A 24382-nucleotide genomic window follows, 5' to 3' on the forward strand; every position below is an offset into this window, starting at 1 on the left:
AAGCAGATGAATTCAAAGTCAGTTTCTTAACAAATATACAGGCAGGTTACTATTACGGGATACGTAAACTTTTTAATTTCCCCAGAATTCAAGAGTTCAAATTCTTTTCTGGAAATCAACTATGATAAAATGGAAAGATGCTGGGAGAAACACCATGCAGTCTAAAAAAAATGTCAGTAAATGGATTATAGAACGGTTTAAATTTGGCGAGACAGTTGAAACTGTTTTGGAATCATTTAACTCATTATGCGGCAAAACAATTTTTTTATGGAATACTAAAACAGAATAAAATAAGTAAAATGGTTTTCTAATCACTAAGGGCCTATGAATGAATAGAAGGAGGTTTCCATTCATTAGGCTACCTTTTATTTTTATATTATTTTAATTTTTGAATTCTGAAAATATAATAATAATGGAATAAGTAAAATTGCATAATACGATACCAGGTATATTAGAACCACTAACGTTTTCGTTAAAACGCTAACGCACTAACCGATTGCTCCACGGAGGCGGCTTTCGAAGTACTCTTCTCTACTTATCCATTTTTTATAATTGGTAGGTATTTCATATTTTGAAAATAATATATATATTTAAAAAAAAATTTTTTTTTCTATTTACTATTTTCTAAGGGTCTTAGAATACACAGAAAGATTGTTATCTTTTTAATGTGTGGGACAGTATTAATGTTGCCATTTTCCCTGTTTGGTTTTGTGGTATATTGTACTCTATCATGGAATCACGTGATTCATTATACAGAAAAAAAAAAAAAATAAATTTCCTTCTGGAACTAGTATAGAATTATAAAAATAATATTACGCCACCAACCTTTCGGTTAACAGCCGAACGCGCTAACCAATTGCGCCACGGAGGCATCTGCCGGTAGCATTCTAAATTTATACATTCTTTAATAGACCTAAAATACAATACATTAAAAACACTGCAGATTCAATTGAAAAAACCGAGCAGACTAGGCAACATAAAATTCTCGAAAAATGCAGATGATTCTTACCGTTCTTTTAGAATACCTCATTTTGTAAATTGCCAGAGTTGTGGTGGGGTTGCATTAAAAACAGCAGAATAGGCAAGGGATTTGGGAATTACAATAAAGGCAGACATGATGTTTTCTGAACAGTGTGATAAAAGGCAGCCAGGAAAGTCCATGGTGTCCTAAAGATGATTTATAGAACATTATTCTCCTGTAGAGATAAGGAGGTCATAATCTCGCTGTATAAGGCAATTGTAAGACCACATTTGGAATACTGTGTTCAAGTATGGAGATCTCTCTGAAAAATAACACAGCTTCTTGAAAGGGTCCAAAGATGAACAACTCAAATGGTCCGTTTCTAGCGGGCGGTATGAGGAAAGGCTTCAATTATGTGCGCTACATAGCTTGGCAACCAGGCACCTCTGAGGTTTACAAGGCTCTGAGAGGGGACAGTAAAATGAATGGTGCAATTCTCACTGTTAAAAAGAATTCTAGAACTATGGGTCATAAATTCAAATTACGTAGCTTGAGGTATGTAGATTAGATTGTAAGAAGTTTTCTTTTAACCAGTGCGTCGTTGATTGCTGGAACAAATTGCCCTCGTAGGTAGTTGAGGCTGATAGTTTAAATAAATTCAAAGGTCAACTGGATAGTTACCTGTGTGAGGAGGAAAGCATATAACTTGTTTTTTGGGGGTTTTTTTTATCTACCTGGTGGTTTTTTTTTTGTTTTTTTTTTTTTTTTTTTTGCCGGTGCAGCAAAGTATGGAGACCTCTCTGACTCCATACTTTGCTGCATGGCTTCTATAGCTTCCTTGCACTATATGCCAATACTATTATTATTACTGTTTTCGTGCTTGTGCCTATTTAAGAAAGATAAAAAGATAATTCAAAAAAGGAATAAAATGAGAGTTCTTTTGCAAATTGGTTAAAATCAAGGGATACTAGACTCGTTACTTCATACAATGTTCTGAACTTGAGGAGGAGTTCACATTGTTTCTTTTTTTTTTTTTGGAAATTGAATTCGATCAGTTGGAAAGATGCTGAACCTAATGAAAATAACCCAAAGTTAAAAAATGCGATTAAGATGGCAGATTTTAGAACGGTTTGAGTTTGACAATATACTTGAGACTACTTTGGAATTAGTGAGTTTTCGATATTTTGAAAATAAGCATTTTAAAATTTTTTTTTTCTATTTACTATTTCCTGAGGATCTCTGAATGCATAAAATGAGTTAGACATTTCTTTAATGTGCATAAAGGTATTAAATGTTGTTATTTTCATGTTTATTTACTTTGTGTATGATTAGTCAAAGTCAAGGTGTGTTTGTTTTAACTGCGATCTCCAGGGTTCCCCTATATGCCGCTGTAGCATCTGAAAAGGCAAAGGCCAGGTCGGCAAGTGTATACAGTATATGTAGGTGTGTAAGTATGTGTCTTGTTGAGTGCCGGTAACTTGCGACTTCGCAGCCAGGGGACATTTGGTCCCCTGCCTCCTGACTCCCGACCTTGGCAACGTGGAGGCGCACTAGGTTCCACTTTCTAGCTGAGACCCTTACTGGGGATATCAGTCAAGCCTGGGTGCCTCAAGGTATTCAAAGAAAGGAAAAGGGATATAGAAGGAGTAGTATGGAAAATGGAGGGAAAGGAAAGTGGATAGAAAGCAAGGGGACGAGAGAAATAGGCATCCCCGGAAAAGAAGAAAAGTAGGAAGAAAAGAGAAAAGTTATTAGTGGAAAAGACAATCAATTTTTAAACTAAGAAAATTTATTTTTTATATTAATCTTGTCTTGTTTATATTAACTGTCTTCCTGGCAGCAGTACCAAGAAAATTAACACGTCACAGTTGCAACAATCAGATACCAAGATATAATTTTCAATTGACTTAGTTAAAACTATTAACATTAAAACTCTTGATATTATGATTTAACTCTTGATATTAACACAGAACCATGCAGTGAAGAAAATACAAGGTTAAGGTACTAGCTAATGGGGATTTCCCCAGCCAATAAGAAAGCAATTTACACTATTGAAAACCTCCAATTATTATACTGAATGCTCAGCAACAACTACGTTAAAACAAAAATCACTGTCTTCTAATAATCGAATAACCTCTTTATCGTCATCACTACAGGTTCGTCAACAAACAGCTCAATATCTAAATCTAACAAAATTTCACAGTGATTTAAATTTCAATTTAGCAAGTCAGAAATCCTGATCTCACAACAAGAAAACAGTAAGTCAGATAGTAAACTATACCCAAAATATTACAACCAATCTGAGATTCCAGCATTATGAAGCTGCAAGGCAAAATTTTCTTTCCCAGATCTGTCATCGTCCCGTGTGGGAAGTCAGTTCAGCAATTATGTCCAGAGTCACCCAGAACACAAGAACAACCATTTATAAAAGGCTAACTGCCTGAGCACACAAGGTACCCATTTTAAAATTTTCATAAGTTCAATATATTTTTTATCACCAATCTTTAATTAGCATTAGCATTAGCATTAGTAGAGGCATTTGATGCAAGAAAGCAAGCTTATGCAGCATCAGCCAAAAAAAAAAAAAAAAAAAAAACCCCACTTCCACTTCACCCCTCTGTTCGTTCAAAATACCTGTCCAGCTGAGCCTTAAACTTATTTAGGCTATCAACCTCCACCACAAGGGATGGAAGTCTGTTCCACCAACCAACCACCCGATGGCTAAAGGCAAATTTCCGCACGTCTATCCTACATCTGTCTTTCCTCAATTTGAATTTATGCCCTCTCAGGTGATTATTCTGAGCTAGAGGAAGAATCCCATCAGCACTGAGCATGCTTAAACCATTCAAGGCTTTATACACCTCTATCAGATCACCTCGCTGGTGCCTAGTCTCCAGACACTGTAATTTGCAAAACTTAAGCCTTTCTTCGTAAGAGCACCCCTTTGTTCCATTCACTAATCTTGTTGCCCTTCTCTGTACTCGTTCCAGCAGCTCTACATCCTTCTTGAAATGAGGCCTCCAGACCTGTATACAGTACTCTAGGTGTGGCCTGACCATTGCCTTATACAATGGAATAATCACCTCCTTATCCCTGCTGGAAAAAATTCTGTATATCATTGACAATACTCCATGAGCTACTCTTGCAGCCCGTCTGCACTGCTCAGAGAACTTCATATCTGCCTGCACAACCACCCCCAAGTCCCTTTCATTCTCTACCACTGTCAGTGTAGTACCACAGAGTTGATACGTTGCTCTGGGGTTGCTGTTTCCCATGTGTAATACTTTACATTTGTCAATGTTAAACTTTATTTGCCACCTCTCAGCCCATCTGCTCAACCTTTCCAGATCCTGTTGCAGCAGCATAGTGTCAGTAGTGTCCTTGACAACCATGCCAACCTTTGTATCATCTGCAAACTTGGACATTAAGCTTGATATACCATCATCAATATCATTTATAAATACAGAAAACAATAATGGACCCAACACTGAGCCTTGAGGGACTCCACTAATAACATTAGTCCACGATGAGCAGTGTCCATTGATTACCACTCTCTGTCTTCTCCCCCTCAACCACCCCTTTATCCATAGCAGCAATTTGCCTCCAATGTCACACTGCTCCAATTTGTGTAGCAGTCTTCCATGTGCAACAGTATCAAAAGCCTTTCTAAGATCCAGATATATAATATCAAAGTTATCCCCTGCATCCAGTTCTTTTGTGACTGCATCATAGTATCCAATCAAGTTGGTCAGGCAAGACTTCCCCTGAACAAACCCATGCTGTGTCTGAGCTATAACTGAAGTCTTGTCTAAATGATCCCGCAGTGCTTCTTTAACCAGTGCCTCCATTAATTTTCCTGGAACAGAAGTTAAGCTCACAGGTCTATAATTACTTGTGTCAGCCTTTGATCCTCCTTTGTGAATTGGGGTCACATTTGCACATTTCCAGTCTATGAGTACCTCCCATGAGTCCAAGGAAGCTCTCATAATTATGGCTAAGGGTTTGCTTACTTCCTTTGCTGCCTCCTTTAATATAACTGGATAGATCCCATCCACCCCGGGTGCCTTTCTTGTGTTTATCTTCAACAGTTTCTCCTCCACTTTACTCCCAGTTATTTCAAGATTCTGTAGCTTACTGCTAGAGTTGAATACACCTCTGGCATTCCCCTTGCTGAATAACTCCTCATGTGTGAATGTCGATGCAAAATATTCATTTAGTTTGTTAGCTACCTGAGCAGGATCATCAACAGTTGACCCATCAATATCAAGTGGACCAATCTGATTCATCCCCTTCCTTCTAGAGTTTACATAAGTAAAGAACTCTTTGCTGTTTTTCTTTGCCTTTACGGAAGCAATAACCCTTCCCTTTACCCCTAATGGTAGTTACCTCTTTGAGTAAATCCCACTTCAGCACACTGTGATCACTGCCACCTAGTGGTTCATTTATCTGCAGATTCTTAATGCATGAAGAATCACTGTTGATAATCAAATCAAGAGTATTACTCCCTCTAGTTGCCTCCCGAACATGCTGATGTAGAAAACAATCATCCAATAAATCCACAAAAGCCCTGCTAGTGTGTGAGTAACCAGCCCCCAAATTCCAGTCAATATCTGGGAAATTAAAATCTCCCATTATAAGACTCTCTGATTTACTGGCCCACTCTATTTCCCTGTACAGTTCCTTATTATACTCATCAGAGTCATTAGGCCTATAGCACACTCCTACTCTCAATTTTGATCTCCCAATGCTTATGTCACACCAAACTGACTCAACACTGCACTGTCCGGCGATGTCGACTGGCTTCACTACCTTGGTTTTTATGTGTTTCTTAACTAATAGCATAACCCCTCCCCCCTCCTATCCTGTCTATCCTTTCTGTAGACGTTGTACTCCCCAAATTGCAGTTCTACATCCCTTATATCTGTGTGACACCACGTCTCTGATATCCCAACAATATCTGCCTTTGATGTTTTGAGCAATACCTCTAATTCATCAAATTTATTTACCAAACTACTAGCATTGGTGTACAGGCAAGTATACCTGCACCTGTTTCTATTCTTAGCTACCCTAACACAACCCATGTGTTTACTTGTACCGCAATGGCTCGCAGCAGGCTCTGAAATACCATGCATCTTGTTTTTCAGGCTTCTGCTCATTCTAATAGAAGCAGTGCAAGAATCTCTTTCACCTCTGCCAGTGGCTACTGTCAATCTATTGGTCTTTGTCTCCCCCAAGCTAGCAGTTTTCCGACCCACCTAACACTGCCTCGATGGCATCAGCAAATATTCTTGCACCCTTTCTATTTAAGTGTATCCCATCCCTGTAGAAGCAATCTCTCCTGTTAACAAGTACAGTCCAGGCTGAAAAAAATTCTACCCCTTGAGCCTTGCACAATCTTTCCAGGGCCGAATTGATCGACAAGGCTCTCATCATATACTCCCTCCTATCGTGTCTGGGCAGAATTGCAGACACTTTCAAATTCAACCCTAATTCCCGGCTTTTGTTCAATAGTGACCTGTACTTGTTAAGTAATTCTGCTGGTCTCCTACTCTTAATATTATTAGTGCCAACGTGTACAACTATATCACCTTTTGTGCCCTTAAAAGATGATATTCGCTCTACAACGTCATCAACCTTTGCCCCTGGCAGACATACCCTGGTCCTGTTCCACCTATCTTTTTTACAAAGCATGTTCCCCGTTTCCCTGACAATAGAGTCACCAACAACTACTAGTTCCTTCGGGACCAGCGCATTCTGCCTTGGGGGTTGCCTCTGTGTCACGCGATGCTCAAGTGCAAGCTCTGGCGTTGATGTGGGCAGCTGAGAGCTTGATGGGCCCCACAATTTAGTTTCTTCGAGGGCATCCACCCTGTCCTTCAAGCTCTCATATAGGTCCATAAGAACGCCGAGTTGTTGCCTGATATCGATACACTCCTTGCATCGCGCACACACAAAGACATCCCCCTTGGCAGTATCATGTCCCGTACCCGATTGCTCTGCAAACATCAAGCAAACAGTGCATTTTATAAGGCTGTGAGTCAGAGGACAACTGCCCCCCTCAGTTCTGCTCTGAGCCACAGCACTTCCATTAGCTTGAGCCTTTTGCTTTGCTGCTCTGGTCTGAGTCATGATTCTATTAATTTATTAATTAATTATAATTAATTATGTTATGTTATTAATTATGTTAAATATAATTAATTATATTACGTTTGTAATCTAAGTCGTTATATGTATTTATTTAAACGTACAATTTAACTGCTAACGAAGTTCAACTAATGCCATCTAGTACGGTATATAGCTATTGTATCACAAGGGCGGGAAAATTACGAACAGTAGCGGAGTTGAAACACGTGAAACCTTTACCGATACTTTTATGCAATTACAAGGCCGAGTAAAGAATAAATACACCAAATTAATCAGAAAATCACAAAATAATGTTATACTGCTAAATTTAAATCAAAAGTTTTAGAACAACAATAATTTCAAATCAATAAATAAGAAAAATCCACTTAGCGGCTTTGAACACGACCGTCTCTAGTTGCCTCGTCAGCAGACTCCTATAATTAAGCCTTGCCTATAATTAAGCCAAATTCAAAATTGCTGCAAACCTCAGCAATGAAAGCTTTATCATTAATTTCTAATTAAAACAGTCTCAATTTTTTTTATGCACAATTTTTCCCAAGTCTTTTTGAGGAATCAAAATACCAAGCACAAGCTCTGTGCTCAGCACAAACATAATGGAGAATATCATATTGTTCTCAAGGGACACAAGTGTTTTTGTTAAAGATTAGTTCCATTCAGTCTTTTCCGTCGCCTAAAGATCTTATCTACGAATTACGCCAAAGCCAGTTAATTTTCTTTATTGTCAAGAAATCTAGGTAAGTCATTCTCCTCGTATATATTTGTAAGTCCCTTCTATAATCTAAGTAATAGTTACATTCAAAAATTAAATGCTACACTGTTTCAGTGTATGTTCTCACGCATTGAATCATGCAACACATTATGCAGCTAAACAATTTTGCTGGAGTACTACAGAATTAAAAAAAATATCATCCGCCACCGGGTGGATTCGAACCACCAACCTTTCGGTTAACAGCCGAACGCGCTAACCGATTGCGCCACGGAGGCGCCTTTTAATAGTCTTCTCAATTTATGTATTGTTTTAAGTGCACCTAAAATACATTAATATATTATACATTCAACTGGAAAAACTAGGCAGACTAGGCAACATAAACTCTCTCATTTCGTAAAGGGTCACGATTTTCGTGCATGTATGACCTACTTATGAGAGATACAAAGATAATTCAAAAAAATAAATAAATAATAAAATAAAAAGACCGTTTATTTGCAAATCTCCTACAGTTCAGTTAAAATCAAGGGATACTAGACGTGTTACTTTATCCAATGGTCTGAACTAAAGGAAGATTTCAAGTTTTTTTTATTTTGTTTGGAAATCGAATAGGATTAGTTGGAAAGACGTTGCATTTAATGACAATAACACAGTTAAGATGGTGGATTTTAGAACGGTTTGAGTTTGACAATATGCTTGAGACCGTTTTGGAATTAGTGAGTACTTCATATTTTGAAAATAAGAATTATTTGTTAAAATTTTGTTGTTTCATTTACTATTTGCTGAGGACCTCCGAATACATTGAATGAGTTAGATATTTCTTTAATGTGCATGAAGGCATTAATGTAAACTTCCACGTTGATTTTATGGCGTATATACTCATGCATTGATCCACGTAACTAATTCTACAGCTAAACAATTTTCCTGAAATATTATAATAAAAAAAATCTGGCACAGTGGATTCGAACCACCACCCTTTCAACTAACAACAGAATGCGCTATTTAATTGAGCCACAAAGAAGGCGCGTTTTGATTGAATTCTCAATTCATACATTTTTTTGATGGATCTAAAAAGAAAAAGTAGTTTTTTACATCCCCTCCCCTTTTTCTGAATTCTAAGTTTTTAAATGGAAAGAATGGACAATTGCGCCACAAAGACCTCATAAAATGGTTCATAATAACTATCCATTGCAAAGTAAAGCCAAAACACAGAGCACACTAAACAGAACTATAAACTTGATTGTGATTCAACGAACTTCGACACGTTTTATACTGTATCCACAAATTTGGCTCTATATGTATAAAAACATTTTTTTTTTTTTTTTTTTTTATAGAAATATACAAAGGTAATTAGAAGATGAATTTAAAGTCCTTTTCTTTTCAAATATACCGGTTGGTTACTATTACGGGATACGCAAACTTTTAAATTTCCCCAGAGTTCAAGAGATCAAATTCTTTTTTGAAAATCGACTATGATCAAATGGAAAGATGCAGCAACAAGCAACACCACGCAGTCTAAAAATAATGTCAATAAATGGATTATGGGACGGTTTAAATTTGATGAGATGCTTAAAACTGTTTTGGAATCATTTAACTCATTATGTGGTGAAACAATTTTTTTATGGAATACTAAAAACAGAATGAAATAAGTAAAATCAATTTATATTCACTATTTACTGAGAGCCTCCGAATGCGTAGAATGAAGCAGCCATTCTTTATGATTTATGGGGTTGAACAATTTTTTTTTTTAATTCTAAAGAGATAATAATGGAATGAGTAAAAATGCATACAACCAACACAAGGTGGGTCCAAACCACTAACCTTTTTGTAAATAGTTGAACAGACTTATCTATCGCTTCACGGAGGCGTCTTTCAAAATACTATTCTGAATTTATGAATTTTTTTTAATAATTGGTGGGTATTTCATATTTTGAAATAATATATTTTTAAAAATATATATTTTCTGGTTACTAGAAAAAAAAATATATATATATTTCAGAATACACAGAGGATGAGGTGGATTCGAACCACCAACATTTCGGTTAACAACGCTAACCGATCGCGCCACGGAGGCGTCTTTCAACAACGCTCTCAATTTATAGTTTTTTAAAATATTACATTTAAATATTGCAGATTCAATTGTAAAAACCGGCAAACTAGGCATTATAAACTCTCGCAAAGTACAGATGATTCTTTACGACGGTTCTTTCAAAATATTGTATTTCGTAGTGTCACAATTTTTAATGCATGTTATCTACATATGAAAAATACAAAGATAATTGAAAAACGAATAAAAAGTTTCTTTGCAAATCTCTTACAGTTCAGTTCGCGGGACAGCAAACCCGTTACTTTATCCAGTTTTCTGAACTTAAGGAGTTGAATTTTTTTTTTTTTTTTTTTTTTTTTTTCATATCGAATACGATCAGTTGGAAAGAAGTTGCAACTAATTACAATAACACACAACAGTTAAAAAATACCATTAAGATAGTGGATTTTAGAAAGGTTTGAGTTTGACAATATGTTCGAAACTGTTTTGGAAGTGGTGGTAATTTCATATTTTGAAAACAAGTATTTTTGATTTTTTTTTTTTTTTTTTTTCTATTTACTATATCCTGAGGAACCCAGAATACACAGAATGAATTAAATATTGCTTTAATTTGTATGAAGGTATTAACGTTGTCATTCATCATGTGGATTTATTGGCGTATGTGCTTTCCCATTGAACCACATAAATCGTTATGCAGCAAAACAATTTTCCTGGAATACTATTGAAAAAAAAAAATAAATAAAATAAATAAAATAAAATTCGCCACCGGGTGGAACGAACCACTAACATTTTTCATTAACAGCTGACCGCGCTGAGGACCGCCGTAGCCTAGTGGTCAGGCGCGCGGGTGTATAAGTTACACGTGCCTTGAGTGACGGGGGGTCAAGTCCGTGTCTATTGGATACGGTCCTGTTTCTTGTATTCTGTCTATCTTGTGAACTCCTTTGGTCGTCCAGGAGTATAAATAGAAAATTTATTATTCCATATTTTGAAAAAAATATATATATATATTTTAATTCACTATTTCCCGAGGATCTCAGAATATACAGAATAAATTAGTTATTTCTTTAATGTTATTTTCCCTGTTTTGTTTACTGGCGTATGTGCTCTCGTATAGAACCACATGACTCATTATACAGCTAAATAATTTTTTTCTGGAATACTACAGAAAAAAGAAATAAGACAATCGCAACCGGGTGAATTCGAACAATCAACCTTTAAGTTAATAAATGATTGCGCCACGTCTTTCAAACAGTACTCTTAATTTATCAATTTTTTTATAGAGCTAAAATACATCAAAAATTATTGCAGATTGAAATGAGGGTCTAGGAATCCACAACATGAATTAGTTATTTCTTTAATGTGCATGAAGCAATTAATGCTGCCATTTTCCCTGTTCGGTTTATCGGCGTATGTACTCATGTATTGAAATCACGTAACTCATTATGCGGCTAAACAATTTTTTGAAATTGTCCTGGAATACTATATAGAATAATAAAAAAAAAACATCCACCCATCTTTCGGTAACAGCGGAATGCGCTAACTGATTATGCCACCGAAGGGACTTCGAAAGAGCCTCTCAATTTATTTTTCAGAGACTTAAAAAAAGATTAGCACAAATACGTACTGTCCTGCAGAGTGAAGTAAAATAAGACGGGCAAACTAGGCAACAAAAAATGTAGAAAATCCTTACGGTTGCTTATCAATACCGTACAGTGACAAAATTAATTTATTTAAATATCCCACAGTTTGTTTACTCTTAAGAGATAACAGGAAACCATTACTTTCTTCAATGTTCTGAACTTCAAGGAGCGTTCAAATTCTTTTAAAACTGTCCCCCCCCCCCCCCACACACACAACAAAATACTACGCTGAGGAATTCTGGAAATCTTTTTGAACTAAGATTCGCTGGGAGGGTACCGCATTAAGCTGCTGACAATAACAAAGAATTTTTTTTTTTTAAAGTTAATAATACAGTGTATTTTAGGACAATTAAGTTTGATGAATGCTAGAAAATGTTTTGGAATTACTGGGAATTTCATATTGCAAAAATAAGCATTTTTTGAAATTATTTTCTATTTATTATTTTCTGAGGGCCTCGGAATACTTAGAGTGAATAGCCATTTCTTTAAGGTGTACAAAGGAATTAATGTTGCCATTTTTCTTTTTGGTTCACTGGTGTACGTAGTCACGCACTGACACTATTAACTTTTATAATGCATTAACTTTTATAATGCGGCGAAACAATTTTTTTTCTTTGAATTCTAAAAAATATAATTGTAAAGTAACTAAAATTGATAAGAATGGTCACCGTATGGATGAGAAACACTACCCTTTGGTTAACAACCAAACGTGCTAAGAGATTTGCACCACGGAGAGATCTTTCAACAACATTTTCAATTTTTCGTTAGTTTTCAAATAATAACGAAAATCTGTCATATGAAAAACAACCAAGTGAGGTTGAGAGTTATACGCAGTGATTTATATTCAGGAGGGTTCGGTTTTTTCTTATTTCAATTAACTGATTTCTTTTTATTTTTATGTAATTAACAGAAATGAAAAGTAATTATAAAGTTATCATTCTTCTCAACAAGTTACTGTCTGCGCGGAAAGCACAGTGCTTATAATCAACATCCTTAGCACACTTCGTGGAAAATGCTTGGGTTCGAATAATTCAATGATACAAAGTACTTTCATGGGATTTTTTTTCACGCCGTGGCTGAATTAATCGATCAAGCTTGGATAACAAGAGTTTTTACTCCTTTGCTGGACAAAAAACCGGAAACTGGTTTTTCGTCCAGCAAACGGGATAAAAACCCTTGTTATTCACGCTTGATCGATTATTTAATTCGGGTCTTTGCTGGTCAAAAAACCCGAAACTCGGGTATTTCGTCCAGCAAAGAAGCAAATCGATCCCAGAACAAGCCAAATATGGATTTATTACACATGGTCAGATGGACACTTAACAATTAATTACTAAGATTACAATTTACTGCACACTCAATACATCCTGTAGAGCTTCATAATTTCTAAACTTGGTCGTTCAATCTGATTACAATTGTATAATATTTTATTACTCTTCTCCGATATAAACTTTTTTTAAAATTTTTTAATACATTTTTTAAATTTTTTTTAAAAAAATTCATATTTTACGAAAAAAATTTTCCGTAAAATAAGAAATTTTAAAAAAATTTCTTATTTTACGGAATTTCAATTTTTTTAATATGAATTTTTAAAAGATAAAATGCCACTGGATGGATTCGAACCATCGAACATTTTACTTAACAACTGACCGCACTAACCGATTGTGCTAGGGAAGCTTCCCAAATGTTTATTGCAGAGCGAAGTGAAAAACTGGGCATTCTAAAGAGGATTATAGATTCGATTATCATTTAACGAACTTCGGCACACGTTTTATTCTGTGCTCCCAAATTTGGCTAGAGCTGTACATGTGTAACCGATTTTCTTATATAAGTATACAAAGGTGATGAGAAAATGATTAAACGATGGTAATAAAAAAAAAATTGAATATACGATGCTAATGAGAAAATGAATATACAATGGTAATGAGAAAATGAATATACAAAGGTAATGAGAAAATGAACTCAAAGTCAGTTTCCCTACAAATGTACAGGTAAGTAATTATTACTGGATACGTAAAACGCTAATTTCCCCAGAGTTCAAGAAAAGTTCAAATTCATTTTTGGAAATCAATTATGATGAAATGGAAAGATGTTGCAGCAAGCAACAGCATGCAATCTGAAAAAAAAAAAAAAAAAAGAAAAGAAAAGACAATAAGTAGATTATAGAAGGTTTAAATGTGACCGAATGGTTGAAACTGTTTTGGAATCATTGGGCTCTTTAGACGCATTAAACAATTTTTTTTTTATGGAATTCTAAAAATCAGAATGAAATAAGCATTGATACCTTTTAACTCATTATGCCGTGAAAATTTTTTTGTTAGAAATGTAAAGTAATGAACCACCGGGTGGAATCGAACCACCAAATTTTCGATTAACAGCCGAACGCGATAACTCATTGCGCCACGGAGGCATAATTAAACACTTTCTCAGTTTATGCATTTTTTTTACAACTATAATACATTTAAAAACTATTACGCAATGAATTAAAAAAGAACTGGTCACACTCCACAACATAAACTGTTGCAAAATACAAATGATCCTTACGGTTCTTTGAAAATATCGTGTTTCATAAAGTGTCACAATTTTTAGTGCACGTGTCACCTACTTTTCATATTAATAATAATAATAATAAGAAGAAGAAGAAGAAGAAGAAAAGTAGGCGACACATGCACTAAAAATACTTTTCTTATGAAAAATATAAAGATAATTAAAAAAAAAAAAAAAAAAACCAAATACAAAGACAGTTTATTTCCAAATCTCATACAGTGCAGTTACAATCACGGGATACTAGACCCGCTAGTTTATCCACTGTTCTGAACTTTTAAAGGAGTTCAAATTCTTTTTTGGAAATCGAATAGGATCAGTTGAAAAGATATCAGAGCAAGATGACAATAACACAACAGTTTAAAAAATGCGATGAAGATTTCAGACCGGTTTGAGTTTAACAATATGTTTGAAACGGTTTTGGAATTGGTGGATATTTCATATTTTGAATTTTTTTTCTATGTAATTTTTCCTGAGGGCATCTGAATAACAGAGAATAAATTAGTCATTTTTTAAATCTGCATGAAGGTATTAATGTCGCCATATTCCCTGTTTGGTTTGATGGGTTATATACTCATGCCCTGAACCACGTAACTCAATACGCGCCTAAAATATATAGAATGAAAAATAAAATATTCGGGTGGTTTCGAACCACCAACCTTTCGGCTAACAGCCGAACGCGCTAACCGATTGCGCCACGGAGGCGGTGAACAACAGCATTTCTTAATTTATTTATTTATTATTTTTTTTTTTTTTTTTTTATTTTTTATTGGTGTCATTTATAGAAATTACTGTCTTGCTTAGTGAATTAAAATAAAATGAGAAAATTATGCAACAGAAAATAGGTATAAAAACTGTAATAAAGAAATATAAATAATATGCATAAGGTGTAAAATAAAGATGGGAAAGGAATACATAGATAAATGGCAAACAAAAGCTAGATAAAGTTTGAAATAAATAAAAGGGTTAAAATACAAACAGCTTTCAAAGCTATGTGTCCTTTTATTTAGCGGAAAGACAGAATGATATGACATACTGCAACTTACACAGGAATGGTGATTACGTGCCACATAATCAAAATTTGGAAAAAAAATACTGGCGCGGACAATGTAGGAACAAAGAATGGAGAAAGAAAAGGAAAAGGGTGGAGCAGGGGAGAGCAGAATAGGAGATAAAGGTATTAATGCTTCTGAAAAGCACTGGTGCTTATTTATCTTTTTGCAAAATTTGTAGTTTGTTTCAGTTCGACTCGAAATTGGTAAAAGTTACATGAAAGTTTGAGGAAAAGAATTAAAATCATTATGTACTACAAGATTTTCTTCTCGTTTTGAAACTGTAGTGCATTACACATTGGATATATCGATTTGCTATGATGCTTAAATAACTAAACTCATAGAAGACAAATCCCTGAATCAAGACTCCAGATGAGAAAATAACTTGAAGGGAGAACTAATGTACTTAGACATAGAGGGGCACTGTGATTTAAAAAAAAAAAACAAAAAAAAAAAAAAAAAACTACTGACAGTTATTGATACAGTCAGCACTTCACTGCAAAATACAAAACTAGCCTAAATCAACGTTCTTCTTCATTATTAATTCTAATTAAATATGTATCAAGCAAACGTGCTGAAGAGATTTTCATGAGGTATATTAAACTGGTAAAGGAACTTTTAAAAGAATCCCACGGATGTAATTTTGAACCGATATCTAGAGGCGAAGGGAAAAGAAAAACAAACAAGAAAGTTGATTGGTTATTATGATGTGGTCACAAAGGAACTGGATGCAAAAAATAATTTTGATATCATATACTTGGATTTCAGGAAAGCTTTTGACACTGTTGCGCATGGAAGACTACTGTACAAATTGGAGCAGAATGGTATTAAGGGTAAGTTGCTACAATGGATAAAAGGATGGTTAAGTGGGAGAAGACAGAGGGTGGTAATCAATGGGTGCTGCTCTTCGTGGACTAATGTTATTAGTGGAGTCCCACAGGGTTTGGTGTTGGGTCCACTGTTGTTTTGTGTATTTATCAATGATATTGATGAAGGTATATCAGGCTTAATGTCGAAGTTTGCAGATGACACAAAGGTTGGCAGGGTTGTTAATGACAGTAATGGCAGTGTGCTACTGCAACAGGATCTAGATAATTTGGGCAGATGGGCTAAGAAGTGGCAAATGAAGTTCAACCTTGACAAAAGCAAAGTACTGCATATGGGTAGAAGTAACCCCAGAGAAACGTACCAACTGTGTGGTACTACACTTAAGGTGGTAGAAAATGAAAAAGACCTGGGAGTAATTGTGCAGTCAGATATGAAGTTTTCTGAGCAGTGCAGACAGGCTGCTAGGGCGGGTCATGGGGTTTTGTCAATGATATATAGGAATTTTGCTAGCAGGGAAAAGGAGGTGATTGTCCCTTTGTATAAGGCAATGGTCAGGCCACGCCTTGAGTACTGCGTACAGGTCTGGAGGCCTCATTTTAGGAAGGATGTAGATTTGCTTGAGCGTGTACAGAGAAGAGCAACACGATTGGTGAGGGGAATGAAGGGATTTTCTTACCAAGAGAGGCTTAAGTTCTGCAAATTGCAGTGGCTGGAGACTAGGCACCTGCGCGGTGATCTGATTGAGGTCTATAAGGCCTTGAATGGGTTGAGCACGCTGAATTCTGATGGGATCCTTCCACTTGTTCAGATTACCAACCTACGGGGACATAAGTTCAAATTAAGAAAGGACAGATGTAGAATAAATGTGCGGAAATTTGCCTTTAGCCAGGTGGTTAATTGCTGGAACAAACTTCCATCTGTCGTTGTGGAAGTTGATAGGTTAAATAAATTTAAGGAGGAACTGGACAGGCATTTGGAGGGAATGGTGTGATTTTTTTTTTTTTGGCTGATGCTGCATAAGCTCCTACACTTGCTTTCTTGCATCATGTGCCACTACTACTACTACTACTACTACTAAGTCCATTTGAATCTGAGTAAAAGTTCTTTCTGAATGTGGATTCTTGGGAAACGTGTGTAAGATGGGGATATTATGAAATTTTAATTAATGTGTTCTCGTTTCTGTGGAATAAAACTTTTGTTTGTTCAAATAAACAGTTTTGTTGAAATTTACAGGAAAATGGTCAAATTCTTTAAAGAAGAGAATCTGTGCAGTTCAATTTGCACAGGGGTATATTTTTTAAAGCTGGAGAGTGCGACTCCATTGTACTGTTAGCTAATCTCAGAAAGATACAATTATTTCCGAATATTGAGATTGCATTAAGAATATATAATTTGTTTACCTCCTCTGAATGTTTAGGGGGAAGAAAAAGAGAATTTTTAAAAAATCAGCTAAAAAAAATACCAAAAGCGAGTACATAACGTGGCACAATATACTGCTGTAATATATTAACGAATAGATTTACACGCAGTAACAAAAATGAAGAATAAGTACAATACATAAAAATTTACTCCTTTTAGTAATTGTGTTGGTGCAGGAGTCTCCGGTAACCTTAGGTCCCTGGAGCAACTGTGCCACTATCACATGTAAATCTGCCTGTGCATGAAATGTAATGAACACGTTTCAATTACTATTTATACTATTTGAAACCTCTTTTTTTTTTTAAATAGCATAAATCATCTTAATCGGAAATCTGGTTCAAAAGTTGGAAAATCTTCCAGGAAATCCACAAATTCTCGAGAAATTAAGAGATTTTTTTACTAAAAAAAAGAAAAATGTTATTAAGTTTTCCTATATTTTCTTATGATTTGTTATTTTGTGTTAAAAATAGAACACATTAATAAGTTAAATGCTTAATTTCCGGACAGTTACGATTTGGATAGGACCCTAAACGAACTGATAACTTTTTATTTAATTAATCGTTTTTTCCTAAAGCAGTAATCAATTGCTGATCCGCGAGTGTGGGGGTCGACCTATCAACAAACCGAACGCATAACTTATTGCTCCATAGATGTATCCTTCAATACATTCTCAATTTGCCCATTTCTGCAGAGCTTTACAAAAAACAGATTACAAAAAAAAAAACCACTCAAAATGTCCCCTTACGATGATTACCTGGATACGAAAGTGTAAGCTCCAACTAGTTACCAAAGTCTTACGAGGTTCAAGAACCTGTATACGGCATTCAGTGAAGTCTCAAGATTTCTATATACATGTACTGTGGTAACCTTTACATCTATACAAACATTTGGTCAAACAATCATCGACAGGACACTATGTGTCCTCCTCAGAGAACTTCCTTTCTGCTTATATCGTAAATAACACATCTTGTTCTTCCTCTTGTGTTCTTAATTCAACTCCTCAAGGGCATATTTTTGTTACATTTGGGTTGTTACTTCCTAAGTATGAAACCTTGCATATTTCATCATTAAAGCATTATTGCCACTTATCTGACGATCAGTGAGATTTTAATATAATCGTTGAATGCATCCGTTTTCTTCATGACGTGTAGCAACCGAAATCCAACATGAAATCCAGTTTATATAGCAGTCTCTCCTGAGATATGATTTACGCGCAACAGTAGAGGTTCAAAGTGATGAGTACAAGTACAATACGCTGTGCGTAAGAACACTTTCTAGGAATTAGTTAAGGTTGCGAGTGTCAACCCATTTATGGTCACATTTAACGTAGCAGTAGTAGCACGTTGCAATAAAACTCCTTTATGCAGTAAACCTTGGGTTATTATTTGGTAGTAGTTTTCAAATATAACTGTAAAGTAATCGTAAAGTTTTAGAAAGTATGGAGGAATCGAAATGGAAAATTTGACGAAGCAGACCACTCGTTAATAAAATATCTTATTTTCAATAAACGACTATGTACATGACATTTCGATACATGTGACGGACCGGAATACCGTTCCACTATGCTCCTGTCTATACCCAGCCCTGAATGTATTAGTATTAGTATTAGTAACGGCCGCATGGTGCAAGAAAGCCTATGGCTTATGCTGCACCAGCCAAAAAAAAAAAAATATATAATAATAATAATAAATAAAATAAAATAAATAATAAAAAAAAAGGAAATTAAACCTATCATCCTATGCGCTTCCCTTACCCGAAAGTACTATCCAGATGACCTTTGAATTTCCCCAAACTGTCGGCCTCTACCACCCATGAAGGCAACTTATTCCAGTAATTTATAACTCGCTGGCTAAAATAAAACTTCCTGCAGTCCAATCTAAACATTTTTCCCCGTAACTTGAATTTATGTCCCCTAGTTCTAGCATCAGTATGGCAAAGGTATTTTCAAAATACTTTCACCATACTGGTATTTCATTCTTCTATTGATTCTGAAAATTTTCCCCTTCAGCATTTAAAACAGGAATTATTAAGCGTTGCTTCATCTTTGTATTCTATCACAAAAGATGTTCGAAAATCACTCTGCGTTGTAACCTTGTTATGTTAATCTTGTGGATGGAGGAACCATCTTTATAAATTACTCCGCTATGGAAGGAAAATTTTTAAATTGACCATACAACATATATATCCCTCGTGGGTAGCACTATTGATAAGATCGCCCTCCTCCCCACAATGTGTGGAAGAGACCTGAATTCGAATCCCGTCGATGACGGGAGGAATTTTTATGGGTTTTTTTCACAATGTGGATTTAACACAGCACGATTTTCTTTTTTTTCTTTTTTTTTTAATCCCGGAAACTCGGGTTTTTCGTACAGCAAACAGAAAATCGGTCTTAGAACACACGCAATTTACAGCCAATATGCAAGGAGCAACATGGCTTTAGTCGCCGATGCTCCTAAAACCCACCAACCACCAACAACATATATAATATCAAATCTTATCAAACCAGATGTTTAATTAGTGACATGAAATCAATGCTTTTAATGATCATAACTTTGAACTTATAAAAACTGTCAAACTTTTTTGAATTAATTTTGTATTTAATTCAGTATCATATATTTTCCTAATGTGGGTGGCTGACGCCCACAATTCAGCACAATACAATATGGCCGAATTCACTGTTGTTCTTATTTATCTTGGGGTTGTCGCAGTTTATTTCACGTGCAAGAGGTGTTGTTTGGTTATCCAAAGTAGACAGTTTAATCCCTTAACAAGCACGTCAACATGCGCCGTGAACATACGCTTGGTGCCAAATATTATTCCCAGATCACTATGAGTTGTGACAATTGGGATAGGTGTCCCATTTAATTCTGGATGTACGAGTGTATATGATTTTTTGAGAGAGTACACGATCATTAGTCTTCTGTGGATTTAGGGCTAGTCAAATTTATCTTAAGTATATTAATAGGGCCATAAACTTATGATTGATCTAGTCACGCACTGCACAGTTAAACAAGGACGGTTGGATGATCGTTAAAATCTTAATAGCATCTGCGTAACTATACATCATCTCTGCCTTCTCAGAACGGGATCATCATTGCGGTAAAGAGGAGTCTGGATAAGACGCCACGTTGTGCAACTCCTGCATGAACTGGTCGTTGGAGGATCTGACTGTATGCAAATAAATGGATTGTCAAGTTAGTACGAACTGCAGAAATTTCAGCAGGTTTCCTTTTACTTGGAAGGCGTGTTGCAGCAGACGTAGTGGGGCATGTACATTGAGACTATTGAAGGCGGCCTTTATATCAGCATATATTATTTACAACTTCATTTCTGGCTTGGAAAGCGTTCAGTATCGTGGTTTGCACTGTAAGGAGGTTCGTTATAGTTGACCTGTTAGATATTGCATAATGAATTGTTGAGGCTGACTGGCCAGGAATTGATGCGTCAACTTTGGCAGTAGAGCTTTCTCCAGTATTTTCAAGAGTGTGGGTGCAGTGGATATAGGCCTGTGGTGCTCCATGAGGTTAGGGTTTGTAATTTTTGGTATAGGGATGACAACACACTTATTTTCAGGTAAAATTCTATTATCAAGTGTTGAGTTATAAATAGTTTGCAGTGGTTCAATTAGATATGGGCTGAGACATTTTATCATGAAATGTGCAACCCGATCGAATCCAGCTGTCTTAGTGGCCCTGAGTGAGTTAATGCTCAGTATCAGTGCTTCTTTTGTGATAATAACAGACTCCAGCTCATTATCAACCAACAGAACCCACTCAACCTCCACGACCTGTGACTGATGATGTATGTTGGAGAATCTACTGATGTGGTCCATCCCAGCTTCACCGTTAATTCGCCGATATGTGTCATTCCTATGCCTACACCGGGATAGCTTTCCCTTGCCAAGCGTAGCTTTCACGTAGCGATTGACTGCTTTAGATTTTTCCCTATTAAATCTTGCTCTAGCCAATGAGTAGTTAATTATGCCATGCGTATCATTTGACAGTTTTCATTTCCCGTGCAGAGTTTGCTTTAATTTAAACAGGATAATTAGGCTCGTGTTCCACCAGGCTTTCGATCTTGATGAGATCCTTACAAGTTTGGAAGACGCAAATTCTGCAACAGTGTTGGCTGCAGCCTATTTAACATAGTGTCCAGCAAGTTATTGAGTTATGGTGGAAGATTGAAATCGCCACATATTATATGGGTAGCTGACACATGTAGTTTGTTGAGAAGCCAGTCTGCTATGTTATTTATCAATTGTAAATTAGGGACATGAGGGATGTAGACGACTGCTATATCCACAAGTGCAGAGTGGACTTTTAATGTGACAGTGATTGTAACCGAACTGTAAGAAATTTGCAAATAAACTCTCATTTTAATCCTTTTTGAATTATCTTTTTATCTTTCATAAGTAGGTAATACATGCACTAAACATTGTGGCACTTTAAGAAATACGATATTTTAAAAGTACCGTAAGAATCATCTTTATTTTGCGTATATTGCGTTTATGTATATTGCGTTTATTTTGCGTTTATGTAGATTGTCCAGGTTTTTTATTATTTTTTTTTTCAATTGAATCTGCAGTATTTTTAATGTATTTTAGATCCATTAAAAAAAACAAAAAAACATGAAGTGAAAATTCTGTTGAAAGAAGCCTCTGTGGCCTAATCCGTTAGAGCATTCGGCTGTTAACCGAAAGAGTAGTGGGTCGAATCCAGCTGCGGGCGATTTTTTTAAATTTATTTATTAATTCTTTTGTATGGTGTTCCAGGAAAATGTTTAGCCGCATGATGGTTAGCCGCATGCGTGCGTATACGCAGCAGCAGCAAACCAAACAGAGAATATGGCAACATATTAATACTTCCATGAACATTAAAGAAATAGCTAATTCATATTGTGGATTCAGAAGCTATCAGGAAATAGTAAATAGAAAAAATATTAAAAATATACTTATTTTCAAAATATGAAATACCCACCAAATCCACAGCAATATTCAAGAATATTGCTGAATACAGTACAAACCGTTCTAAAATCCGCTATCTTATATTTTTTAAATTGTTGTGTTATTGTCTTCTAGTTATAACTTCTTTCCAACTGATCCTAGAAAATTTCCAAAAATTTTTTAACTCCTATTCAAGTTCAGCACACTGGATTAACTAATGGGTCTAGTATCCCGTGATTGTAACAGCGATGTATGAGATTTGCAAATAAATTCACTTTTTATTCCTTTTATAATTATATTTGTATTTTTCGTAAAAAAAAGTAGGTGAAAAATGCAATAAAAATTGTGAAAATTTACGAAATACGATATTTTTAAAGAACAGTAAGAATAATCTGTATTTTGAATGAGTTTATGTTGCCTAGTCTGCCCAGTTTTTTTAATTGAATCAGTATTTTTTATTTATTTTAGGTCAATTTAAAAGAGAGAGAGAGAGAGAGAGAGAGAGAGAGAGAGAGAGAGACGTCTCTGTGGCACAATCGGTTAGCGCGTTCGGCTGTTAACCGAAATGTTGGTGGTTCGAATCCACCCGGTGGCGAATAACCCCCGTTTATTCTATCGTATTCCAGGAAATTTTCTGAGCCTCATGATGATGAGTTATGTGGTTGAATGCACGACTTCACGCACCTCATTCATCTTCATTAAAAAGCAAGGAACTATAGCTCCATGGTTAACAAAGTTTCTCGGCTGGACTGGGGCTTGAAATGGCGAACATTGTCCCTCTATTACAAAGCAGTCTTTGTACCAATCATCACCTAATCGGCAGGAGCCTGGTTTCCTAAAGCGATAACTGCAGTAAATAAAAGAAAATCAGAAACAATTCAGTGTGCCATCCTACTATCTATCACTAGAGCTTTCTGCACTCAGCACGCATGCTTTACAGGTGCTGGCCGGTGCATTACCCTTGGACCTTGAAGTTGCCAAGAGTGGATTACTGTACAATCTTTCCAAGAGTAGATCCCTTACCTGTATTGATTTCACTACTGATCCCACAAACAGCACTAGAGTGGAAAAAAACCGACTCACCCTTCACCTCCAAAGGCCCTGGCAGCAGAGATGGGATAAAACTACAAAGGGATCCATCACCAAAAAATTCATCCCAGAAATTTCAAGTATCTACCCGGCGCTTCCTACATGGTTCTCCCCGGGACTCAATGCCTCCTTTATTTTCACCGGGCATGAGTCTTTCAGAGCAAAGCTGGCCGAGTTCAGGATTGTGGCGGATCCAAACTGTCGCTGTGGTTCCGCTGAGATTTGAGAGCATTTTCTCTACCACTGCGACATCTATGAAGACCTCAGATGAATCCTCATAACGAGAATCCATTACCTCTCCAAGAACATGGAACACCATGTTCTAGACATTGTGGAAGACTACTCAGCCTTCACCTCCTTTGCCAGGGACTTATTCCAGAGACACAAAACCCTACTTAGGAAGTAAGAAAACTGGGTATAGAGACGTACCTTGTCATAGGAACCAACCCCTTAGGGCCCTTGTCCACCGGACTGCCAAAATGAAGTGACCATTACCACAGACGGGACTTACATCCCACTGCGACATCTATGAAGACCTCAGATGAATCCTCATAACGAGAATCCATTACCTCTCCAAGAACATGGAACACCATGTTCTAGACATTGTGGAAGACACTCAGCCTTCACCTCCTTTGCCAGGGACTTATTCCAGAGACACAAAACCCTACTTAGGAAGTAAGAAAACTGGGTATAGAGACGTACCTTGTCATAGGAACCAACCCCTTAGGGCCCTTGTCCACCGGACTGCCAAAATGAAGTGACCATTACCACAGACGGGACTTACGTCCCATGTTTGACCTTCCTACCGGATTCTCCACTCACATGGACCTGACAGCAATCACCAACGAAGATATATCGCAGCTCCGCTGCCGACACGCCATTTGGCGATCTGGAGGAGAGGGATTCTGTCTCTTCCCCTGCCTTCACCTCTTCAGACGGCTGTTCAGACTCTCCCGGTGGGACGACTACTAATAGCCATGGATGCAAACTGCAGATCTCTGCTCTGG

The 24382-nt window shown here is 36.3% G+C and overlaps 1 protein-coding gene and 1 non-coding gene across 2 annotated transcripts in view; one reads left to right on the forward strand and one right to left on the reverse strand.

Annotated features, from left to right (window-relative positions):
- The window catches only part of LOC150091612 (photoreceptor-specific nuclear receptor-like), a 196000-nt gene that overhangs the window by 124419 nt on the left and 47199 nt on the right, over positions 1-24382 (forward strand). The window lies entirely within an intron of this gene.
- Positions 8016-8089, reverse strand: TRNAN-GUU (transfer RNA asparagine (anticodon GUU)). The gene has a single exon. It is a non-coding gene; the product is annotated as a tRNA-Asn (tRNA).

Source organism: Mastigoproctus giganteus, chromosome 1, assembly GCF_048544385.1.
Source record: "Mastigoproctus giganteus isolate SK-2022 chromosome 1, ASM4854438v1, whole genome shotgun sequence".
NCBI lineage: Eukaryota > Metazoa > Arthropoda > Arachnida > Uropygi > Thelyphonidae > Mastigoproctus > Mastigoproctus giganteus.